Raw genomic sequence first — 11,521 nt, 5'->3', positions numbered from 1 at the left:
CTCTAAATAAATAGGTACCCTGAGAGGTGCACATTGCAGGTGAGCACCCACTGCATAGCCTGCTTCAAGTAGATCTCATGGATCTCATCTCCATCTTCATCACCTCACAGTCACTATGACTCCTGCGTGGAAGAGACAGGCTGCCATGCTGCTTTCTGCTTTTGGTCCTTTTTTGGCAAATAAAATATTTTATTTTAGAGCATTCAAACCCTGGAGTTTCTTCCTGCTTTCACCTATTTGAATTGCCTTGACATCAAAGCACTGCCCCCGGACATGACAGCCTGGCTGGTGCATGTTTGTGCTCACAGACCAAAGGTGCCACGTTGTGTCCGTGCCCCGGCTGTCTGTCCATGTCCATTGAGGCAGACGGTGGAACGGGGGGACTCTGCCAGCTCTGTGCTGCTCGGGGGCCGGAGCAGCACAATGTTCTGTGTTGGAAGGCCTCCACCGAGCCCAGAGGCTGCCTCAGCCCCAGCCGCCATCCTGTGCATGGTGGCAGCGCTGAGGGCTGTGGCAGGGTCACTCTTCCCCAGAACTGTTTCCCAACTTTTCCTGTCCCAGGAGGGGACTTGGAAATGTTTCTTCTGTTCTGACTTACCCTGTTTCCACCTTGTCAATACACAACTTGCTGTCTTACTCACTTTATGCTTAGAAGGTTCTAAGAAGAAAATGAGAAACATACTGTGATTATGACACCCAAAAAGAAGGCCAGAAAACAGCACTCCATAGTGTAGGGCCTATAGAGCGGCTATTTGGTTTATTTGACAGCAGAGTGAGGGCAATAGCTTCACCACAAACTCACTTGTCCATTCCTTGCACAGTACAAGCTTTTAAACTTTTTAACTTAATGTACACATTATACTTTCCTAACCTTCATATTGCAACATATATTCCAATTACATCCTTATATAAACCCTTGTAGCACATGTGCAGTTTCTGCACGAGGTGGTCATCCGTGGATGAGAGGGAGACACGACATTCATTTTTCACAGCGGCTTGTGAGACCTTTTAGGGAGTTGCAGAAATGATGATAACTTGTTAGTTTAAACAACCAGCAGGTGGTGTTTTTCTATTCTGATTTTCTGTTCTTCTTAAGGACTGTTTGTGAGAAAGATGTTTTTGTTAATTAGCCAATCAAGTAGAATGTCTATAAAAGAGAAAGCTTCTGTATTAAACCTTCTGCAATTCAGTCTCCTGGTGAGCTTGTGTCACTCTGGGCTTAATAATGGCAGTTGTCAGCCTCCTGCTGGTCATTTTGGATGAAGGCTCAGAAGGCTTCCTCAGGCTTCAACTTTTTTACCTCTGTTTCTGCACATGCTCTAAAAGACTGCTCAAATAGCCAGTGGTTAAACAGCCTTTTGCAGTTAGCTTGTTCTGCTAAATTTGCTGATTTCTAGAAAGTGCTTCATTCCCATCCCCGGGTACAAAGTAACTACTTCTTTCTGCACAGCTTTTAGCATAGCTCAAGTATTACTCGTTTCCTTGGCACCTAAAAGAAGGAAGGGAGGTAGGGGCAAACCAATGAGAGTGAGGGGTCATTATCTTGTTAGCCAGGTATCAATTATTAGATTAAATAAGGGATATTCTTGTCCATAAAGTATGTGTGGGGATACCATAGGGACAGAGCCAACGTGTGGATTTGGAGCGTTGGGGCTGGTGCCAAAGTCCTGCTCTTGAGAGGGGTGCAGGGACATAGGCAATGTCAGAGGACAATGACACACAGGGGACATGAGGCCATAATGGGCCAAGCATGATCCTGCACAGGATGGCAGCAAAGACACTTCCTCAGCGTGACCTTGGCAATCCAGGACACCCCAGAAAGGGCCGAGGAGTCCTGTGTGTAACCAGGAGGGATGACTGCCATCACTGTGGGTCCCAGCCTTCCCCAGTCCCTTGCTGGCCATTCAGTTCACACTGGGAACCAATTGTGCAGGGACCTCCTTTGAGTTTAGAAGGGATACCAGACCAGGCATGATCTCCACAGATGAGAAAGTACCCAGTAGGAAGCTGCAGTGGAGAATTGGAAGAAACTGAAACATGTGCTGAAGTGTAATTACACCAATAGGAAGAATTTCTCTATAATGGGAGACTGGAATTTACTGATACCAGATACTTGTTAGGATTTTGTTGCTGCATACTAGTCCAATTAAAAACAATGCATGCATCAGCTTGAATTGATCCCAAAAGTTCTAACTCTTGTGGTTCAAGAGGAGCAGGGGGAAGGTGAGGAACCCAAGAATCCCAATTATCCACATTATTTTGGGGATTTGTCACCTTATAAGATGGTATGTTCTGAGGGCAAGGCCAATTGTCAACAGGTATCCCTACCAGACAGGTAGAGAATGGATTTCCAGGGGAGGCTAGAGACAGACAAATAGCACTCTGATTTGTCAGCTTAGCTAAAGTAACCCATATGTTTGTTCTTGGTTGTGCAGGAGCCCAAGCATTAACTCGCAACAAGATTGACAGTATCAAAATCAAAAGTATCATTTTGTTCCCTAAAACATTATTTATTTCCTGTAGAATAGGCTCAAGCCGAAGTCGTCCTCTGTGGAGTCTTCGGTCTTCGGCAGAGGTGTCGGCAGCCGTGTTGAAACAGGACGTGTCCACTTACTGGGAACCCACAAGGGACCTGTAGGTGTAGACACACACATATGACCTCTACCCATATAATTTACAGGTGCTGGTCCTGACCATATCCCTGTAGCAGGATGCCTATACATTGCGGTCATTGGCTTATCAACATCTTTCTGTTTTGCAAGTATCCCATGTATATAGGCAGGTGGCATATCATGAACACCAAATATACAAAGATGATTTAAAGTATACAATGCTTTTCCCAATCTTTCCTGAGGATCAGTAATTATCTTAAAATTTGCAAGATACTGTTTTAGAGTTTGATTTGCCCTTTCTATTATAGCTTGTCCTGTGGGAGAGTGTGGTATTCCTGTCATATGCTTAACACCCCATTGCTGCATAAAGCGATTAACTTTCTTCCCTACACATGCAGGACCATTATCTGTTTTAATAACTCTAGGTACCCCTAAGGTAGCAAAGCACAGTGTTTAATGTTGAATAACATGAACTGCTTTCTCTCCAGATTGTGGGGAGGCCCAAATGAAGTGACTGTAGGTGTCAATGTCTACATGGACATTATGTAAATGCCCAAATTCATTCACATTAGTCAAATCCATTTATTACAACTCATTGGGGCCTAGGCCTCGGGGATTTACCCCCAGGCTAAGGCCTGGTCCGTTGTGATGACTGCAGTCTGGACATTCTCTGATAATTCCTCGGGCTTCCTCCATGGTAATATCAAAGCAACATCATAGCCCTTCTGCATTCTGATGAAATGAGGCATGGGCATTGTGTGCTTTTGTAAAATTGTCCATGGGTACAGTCACTGATACCAGCTGATCAGAACGAGCATTGCCCTCCCCTAATCCTTCCATCCACTTATGACTCCTGATGTGAAAAATAGCATAGGGAGCAGATCTCTGTCTAATAGCTGATTGCAATTGTGCAAAAAGTGTATTCAGGCGTTGATTCTGTACTTCTCGCAGCAATGCATCTTGAATATGCTGTGCTACTCCAACTGCATACAAGGAATCAGACACAACATTTATAGGATCATGCATCCATCAACAAAATGCACAAAAATAGCTAAAAGTTCTAAATTCTGCAAAGTGCCTGATTTCTGTCCCTCTAACATGATATGATTCCATTGTCCTTGCTCATTCCAGGTGAGAGCAGCTTTTCGAGACTTGGGGCCTGCATCTGTGCATACAGGGATAGCATCCATCAGTGGTGTTTCACTATATTTTGGTTGTGACAGCCAAGTCTGTGAAGACATCCAGCGTAAAATAAATGAAGATAGTGGAGACAATTGCATTTCTGTACCAGATTCTAAAATGCTAGCTTGTAACTCAGGAGAGTGTTGCAAAAACCAATCCAGATAATTCTGTTTTATTGGAAAAAATATTCTTTGTGGCTCTTCTCCAGTGACCTGTAACACACGCTTCTGACTTTTGCAAATTAACAGTGCAAGTATATCTCTACGTGGCTGGATGGAATTACAAGGTTGTATAGGTCCAAACACCCATTCTAATACCTTTATATCCTCCTTCTTTCCCCCTCTGTCTTTTAACTGCTGAATGAGAGCACCTAACAGGTGTTTTGGCTGAGACAGAATAGTAATGTCTATGGATAAGTCAGGATCTCTGTGGTCCACAGCTCTCTGTGCAACAGCAGTAGCAATATCCAGTACAATTGTGCATTGTTTGTCAGGTAAGTGAATTGGTGTAGCAGGATTTGTGCCTTTCAGCAGTGGTCGCAGTTCATCAAGATCAGCAAGAGAAATACCAACAACAGGACAAAGCCATTCTATATCCCCCATAAATCGTTGCATGTCATGTAAGGTTTTTAGCTCCAGCTGCAAATCAACTTTCTGTGGCCGAATATGCATGTCAGAAATCACCCAGCCTAAATATTTCCAGGGAGCAGAACCCTGTACTTTCTCCGGAGCAACACACAAGTTTTTACTCAGTAACTGCACAAGAATGAAAGCCTCCTGCTGAGCAGCGAACGAGCTTTCTTGTGCCAACAGAATATCATCCATGTAGTGATATATCACCATGTCAGGAAAAGCAGCTTGAACAGGTAACAGAGCAGCATCCACAAAAAGTTGGCACAGCACAGGACTGTTGTGCATTCCCTGGGGAAGGGTCGTCCACTCATATCTGCTTGCTGGTGCCTCACGATTTAAAGAGGGTAAGGTAAATGCAAATCTTTTGGTATCCTTTTGGTGAAGGCCAATTGGAAAGAAACAGTCTTTTAAATCAATTATAAGGAGATTCCAATCCTCAGGCAGCATAGCTGGATTTGGGAGACCTGGCTGTAAGGCCCCCATTGTTTCCATCTGGGCATTGACTGCACATAAATCATGCAGCAGATAAAATTTTCCTGATTTTTTCTTAATAACAAATATTGGAGTATTCCAGGGACTAGTATAAGGTTTAATGTGACCTTGCTGGAACTGTTCAGTAACAAGGCAATGAGCTTGTTGTAGGCTTTCTCTTTTTAGCGGCCACTGCTTGATCCACACTGGATCATCAGATTTCCAGGTTAGGGGGATCGGGAAAGCCCAAGTAGTGACTGCTACTAAAAATTATCTTTTGTCACAAGGAGAGCACCTAGTTGCATGAGAATGTCATGGCCAATTAATGCTTGAACATTGTGTGGTAATGACATAAGAGTAACAAATTGTACACAAGTGGGACCATCCAGTGATAAACAAATTTTGCCCTTGCTCTTACAAACTGAAGCTGAACCTCCTACTCCCTCTACACCAGAGAGCATTTGGAGCAGAGGCCAGCTGCCAGGCCAGCTGGCAGTCCTTGCTGACAATGGCGATGTCAGCTCCAGTATCCAGGAGTGCAGATAGCTGCAGTCTCTGTTGGCCATTTTCCAAAAGAACAGGAGCTTTTGGCCGTTCCTCCATCAGCAAACATAATAAAGCAATACCTCCTGTAGATCCAAAACCCTCTAATCCCCTCTGCCGTTGCACAACGGAAGAGGCAGCTTCTGTCAGCTGCAGCGTAGGTACAAGCTGAGCAATTTTGCTGCCATCAGGAATAATCAGAGGTAGATAAAATGTCACAGCAACAATAAGGATTTCACCTGTAAAATCAGCATCAATTATTCCAGGTAATACAAAAAGTCCTTTTAAACCTGATGAAGAACGACCCAAAAGAAGTGCACCACAAGAGTTTTCTTTATGCATCACTTGTCCTTGGATCCCAGTAGGGATCTTTACAGGCTTTCTATCAATTAAGGTAATGTCTATTGTGGTTGCCAGGTCCAGGCCGAGGCTTCCACTTGTGGCTGGCCGGAGGCAGCTGGCTGGCTGTAGCTGTTTGGGGCCTGCCACACAGGAGCCACTGCTGGGGTCTTCGTGCCACGGCTCTTCACGCTCCTCATCGCGTTTCCCGATTCTCTGCAGGCTTCAGTGGAGTGGGAGTTCATGGAACATTTGTTACACCACACTGTCCCTTCTCTGCAGTTACGACGAAAATGTCCTATTTTCCCACACCTGAAGCACTTTGGACAAGGTTGTTGTTGCTTAGAATTATTTATAGGTTGCAATGGAGTTAGAGCAGCAAAGGCTTGTGTTTGGCCTTGCACCAAATCTTTCCCTACATCCCTGAGTGCCTCAACTAACATTGCCTGTCGACCTGCAGGAACTCTCAACATTCTCTCTAGCATTTCCTCTACTGATGCATCAATGCTCATTGTATTAAGAACACTTCTGGTAGAAGCATTACAATTTTCTAGGATACACTGTCGTAAGAGACTTCCTTTCATAAAGTCTTGTACACAGGCTTGGTTAATAGCTTCAGTTACCCTATCAACAAAGGGGGCAAAAGATTCCTCTCTGCCTTGCTTTATGGACATATAGGATGGAGACACTGGTGTTGTTCTAACCTTGGAAATTGCTTCTTTAGCTAATTGCATAGCAGCTTTTAATTTCTCAGCCCCTACTTGTGCCTGCATCTCAATCATGGAAAACTGTCGTGTACCCATCAACTGTTCAACTGTCACCCCTTTTAAAGGATCATTTGGCTGTCGTAGAATTGCAGCAAAACGATCACTCAATTGAAGCCAGTGAGCTTGCCACAGCATCAACTGAGACTGTGTCATAATCATTCTCATGATACCCTTAATGTCTTCTGGAAGAAGCAAACCCGAGCCCCATATGTAACCAAGCATTTGCTTTGCAGGCTCCCCGTGTAACCCACATTCATTAACTGTTGCTCTTAATTATGAAAGCAATTTCCAATCTACAGGATGATAATTAGTTGTCATCCCTCCTGCTGGATTTGGTGTACAGACAACAGGGAAAGCCTGAAAATCTGTGTCAGTAATAGCAGAATACATGTCATTATCCTTATTACTTATTGCTTCTTTTTGGATACTTAACCAATCTATTCCGTGTATTATTGGTCATTCTTTAGAAGTTTCTTGTTTAGAAAGAGCACCAGTAGGTATCATTAGTGTGGGAACTCAAAATGTCTCTCAGACATTTTTAGAGGTTCCAGGCCTTGGTCAGAGGCATTCTAGACCCTGGCAGGCAGCTGAAAAACAGCTGTGATTTTGAGTTTGAGCCATGGAATGAATTGCCAACTTTGGAGGTGGAACAAGCAGTCATAAAAGGTTAGATAGTATAGTAAAAGTAGTTACAAAGTAGAGGGGAAATTTTTTTAGTATTGTACAGGGGGGTTTTAGCACATGTACAGGGGAGTTCTCACTTTTTACATGGGGGTCAAAAGTTCTAAGATGGAGGAAAGTGGACTGATCCTGTTCTTCCTCCTCCTTTTTCCTTACCTCCATGTTCTTGGTGATGTTGGCACTCACAGATTGGTTTAGAGTAGAAAAACACTTGGCAACGTAGGTAGTAGGTATTGGGGAATAATTGTAAACATGTTATACGTAATATATCATATAAAAGATAGCAGCAGTCCTGGGCGGGGGGAGAGACGAAGAAGACAGCAGATAGAGAGGATGTCAGTGTGTGTGTGTGCCTCTACCCAGGACGCTGATCAAATAGCCGCAGCCCAAGAACATAATCTGTTAGATAACTAGCAATAAACTGCCTTGAGACCAAACAGCTAAAGCCTGTGGAGTTTTTCTATGGAAGCATGGGTTGGAGGAGGAATTTCACCACCATATGAGACCCCAGAGCAAGGCCGGTGTTCTCACACATTAGAGCTCCTTTATGGTGGTTCTGAGCAATTTCATCCTGCAGCTGCTCTGCCTTGCTGTCTGGAAGTCTCTCATTCCCTGTTGCAAATTGTTCACTCCCGGAGAGGGGATCTGTGGTCAATTGAGCAGAACTGGAGGCAGGATTAATAGCAGGAAGACCAGTAGGTTGTTTCTCATTTGGTCTGCTCCTTATCTCAATAATGTTCCCTACTGGAGGAGTGGGATTGTAGTCTACCCCTAAGGAATGCATTCCTGGTTTATTAACTCCTTCCAAGGTTGCAGTAGCGACAGCAGCAACTTTCTTTTCTGCCTGATACCTCTGCAAACAATTTATGACTGAACACCAAGCCTTCAGTAGCTTTAGGGCAGCCTTATCATCATCAATCACCTTAAACCAAAGAAAGTTCCCTAATTCACTCCATTCTTTCTCATCAAAGAGATCCCCTGAGGCTTTAAACAAGCCTTGAGCTTGGCCATATTATGCCAGTGGATCTTTATCAAGATCTATATCAGCTAATTCACATTTCTTTAAGAAACTAGTTAACAACTGAAGAGTTACTTTGCTTTCCATTATAATCTATCCCTTTTTAGTGCAGCCTTTTGCACCTTGTAAGCAGGGTAGTGCCGCGCTCCCGCCCCGGTTCCCTTTGTCTCAGCCCCGGCTAGCTCTTGTGGGGCGAGGGCGGGCGATTGAGGCACCCTCCGCCTCTCCCAGCTGGGGTTTGGAGAGTGCCTTTGTGGGTTCCGGGCAGCGCTAGCAAGCCTCGCGGTGGTAAATGAAGAGTGGATCCTGCTGGGGGCTAAGTCCGAGTTTATTGTAGCCCAACGGGGCCAAATGTCCTAAAACGATGCCAGCCAACAGGAACAAGCACAAGGTGCTTGCACTGGCTTATAAACTGTAAGGGAGGGGTATCCAATGACCAATGGGGATAGGGATAGGGGGTGGCTCCGGGATGGGGGGATATGGTGGGGTCCAATGGGGGAAGGATATGGGGGGAGTCCCAGGTCCTCGCCCAATCACCCGGTGCCCTGAGTAGAAGCTTCTGGATGGATGGGAAGGGGCACCGAGTGATAGACAAGGCACCCGGGGGGGGTAAAATGCCTCTTTCAGGGTGATGGATAGATACTGGGAAGGCGGGAAGGGAGGACAAGGCGGGAAAACTGGGGATAAACCAAGTTGCACACGGGGGTACAAAGGAATAAACCAATACATAATACAGGGATAATAAAACATACAAATAACGCAACTCTACAGGGTAGCTCCTCCCAGATAGCGAGTTTTGAGTTTTGCAGACTCAGGCACCAGAGTGACTCCTTATGCCAGCATCTGTCTCCTTTTAGCCTGCTGAACGCTGCTTTTTGGTGTGGTACTGGTCTCACCGTCCTGGTCACAGAGCGACTGGGCAGAGACCAAGTCCCTGGGGCAGAGACCAAGTCCCTGAGTTTGGGCACCAATATGATGCTGGTGGTGGGAAAACAAGCACGCAATCAATATGATTGATACCAAACTCCCCTTTAATCAAAAAGCCACTTAACTTATAAAGGTATTTTACAAGCATAATCAGCAGTAAGCTCTCATTAGTTAATTTACAAAGGTCTTTGTTTTATTTGTCCTACTTGCGGTTACAGCTGTAGCTAAGTTTTCAAGCCAAGTTCTCATCTCTAAGTCATGTCTTCCAAGGACATTTCATCTTTGTTGAGCATATCTTCAAGGCTATGCCTGTCCTTATGATTTCATTCCCAGACCTTGTACAACTATGCAGCTTCCCAGGCCTAGACACAGAGCCGGGTTTCCAAGGTCTGTTCCCAGGCCAGACATAGCGTGATTCTGGAGTCTTCAACAGAGGTTTTTAGGAACAGGTATTCCATAGAATCATGGCCTTGTTCCAACAACTGTTCTCCAACAATCCAGCTGCAACCACACTTGATTTCCAGGTCAAAACACTTGGCGTCGCTGCCCCGGGCTTCCCCATAAGGCACGTGGGGGCTTTGGAGACCCCATAAGGTGCACGAGGGGCTTGGGTCCCTTTTGAGACACACAGGGATATTTTAGGTTCCCTATGAGACATGGAGGACACTGGGGTCCACGGAAAGTCATGCATGAGATTTGGAATCCTGTGTGGGCATGCAGGGGGGTTGGGATCTCTCCCAAGGTGTGCAGGGCGCTGGGGGTCTCTGCTGAGCACAGGACGGGGTTTGGGGTCTCATTTCAGGTGTGGAGAGGGCTGTGGGCTCTCCTAAGCGTGCCGGTGCTTTGCGTCCCTCCTGCTGCAGGCAGTGGGGCTGGAGTCTCTTGTGAGGCTCGCAGGGGACGGAGCCCTCCCGGGTTCCTGCCGGGCCCGTCCGGCTCGGGGCTGCCGCGGCCCAGGGGCAGCCGCCGTGCCGGGATGGCTGTGGCGAGGGGCCGAGGCGGAGCTGCCCCGCCGGGTCGCGCTGCACGGGCACGGCACGGGCGGTGCTGAGCGCCGGGCAGGCGGCACCCCGAGCCCAGGGGCCACAGCCGCGGCCCTGCCTCCATCGGGGCCGGGCACAGACAGCCCCGCAGGCAGAGCGGCGGCAACGGCACCGCTCAGCGCCTGAGGGGACGGAACCGATGCCAGAGGAGCCCGGGGGGCTCTGAGCGGGGCCCTGGCGCTGCCCGCCCGGCTCTCCCGGGCCTGTGGCCATCCCGGGCGCCAAGGGCTCGCTCTGTGCCGCGCTCTCCCTGCCCAACGGGGCTCCGGGTCAGCACCTGGCTCCTGCCACTGCCTTGAGAACGCTGAGGGGCATTCGGGGGCGGAACTGAACTTGCCAGGGAGAGAATTCATAGGAGACTTGTTTAGCCCTTTTACAGACTTGTTAAGGCTGTCTTCAAGTTGAGAAACAACTTAAAATCCCAGGCTAAATCATGTGGTTTAACCTGTGGGGATTCCTTGAAGATGCTTTGTAACTCCCAGTGGTGCCGGGCCATGTCCCAGTGAGCACCAACACCCAGGAGCTCTGATGCATGCAGCAGGGCTGGCACCAGGGAAACGAGTCAACATCCCTACAGCTGCCCGCTCTGCCTGCAGGGTGTCACGCAACAGCAATGTTCCAGCAAGAACAGGCATTTGTACATCCTCAGGACGATGTGCACTTGTGGTCCTGGTGGTGGATCAGAGACAAAAGCCAAAAGTGACAGACTAAACTTGATTGCAGGAGAGGGATGGCTCAGCAGAGGACCTGGGGACCTGTGGTGCCAGCCAGTGACCGGCCACTCGGACACAGCAGGAAGGCCCCAGACTATCACACTTCAGCTGGCAGGGTATAAAAGCCCAGAGGTTCTTTGTTCAGGATCTCCCAGAGGCACCAGCTCAAACTGCCACTGTTCCAGCACAATAAAATTGTTTTAAGGATCCAGAGGTCTAACATTCTGCTATGGAGGACATTCCACATTTCCAATCTTTTGGGCACTTAGGACCTTCTGATTTTGCTTTGCACCCAAAAAAAATAAACTCCCAAATGTGCACTCCTTTAGCCTTCCCTCCTGTTATTTTCATCTGATTTTTACATTGTTGTCTGCTACGTTGTCTTCATCTTTCCAAAATACCTGTGCTTATTTAAGTCCAGCCTGGGATGGTGCACACATTTTGTTTAGCTCTGCAGAGATAGACCCCCAGCAATCCTGCTGACCACACCCATTTCAGTGTTGCAAAAACCTAACTCTGGGCTGCAGTATGTGAATCACACTCTGGTGTGTGAGATGGCAGAGCACCAGAGCAGGCACTGAAGAAGGGGCATT

This window comes from Lonchura striata, chromosome 32 (genome assembly GCF_050655825.1).
Source record: "Lonchura striata isolate lonStrDom1 chromosome 32, ASM5065582v1, whole genome shotgun sequence".
Classification (NCBI taxonomy): domain Eukaryota; kingdom Metazoa; phylum Chordata; class Aves; order Passeriformes; family Estrildidae; genus Lonchura; species Lonchura striata.
The sequence above is the reverse complement of the archived record's forward strand: the minus strand, read 5'-3'. Positions refer to the sequence as shown.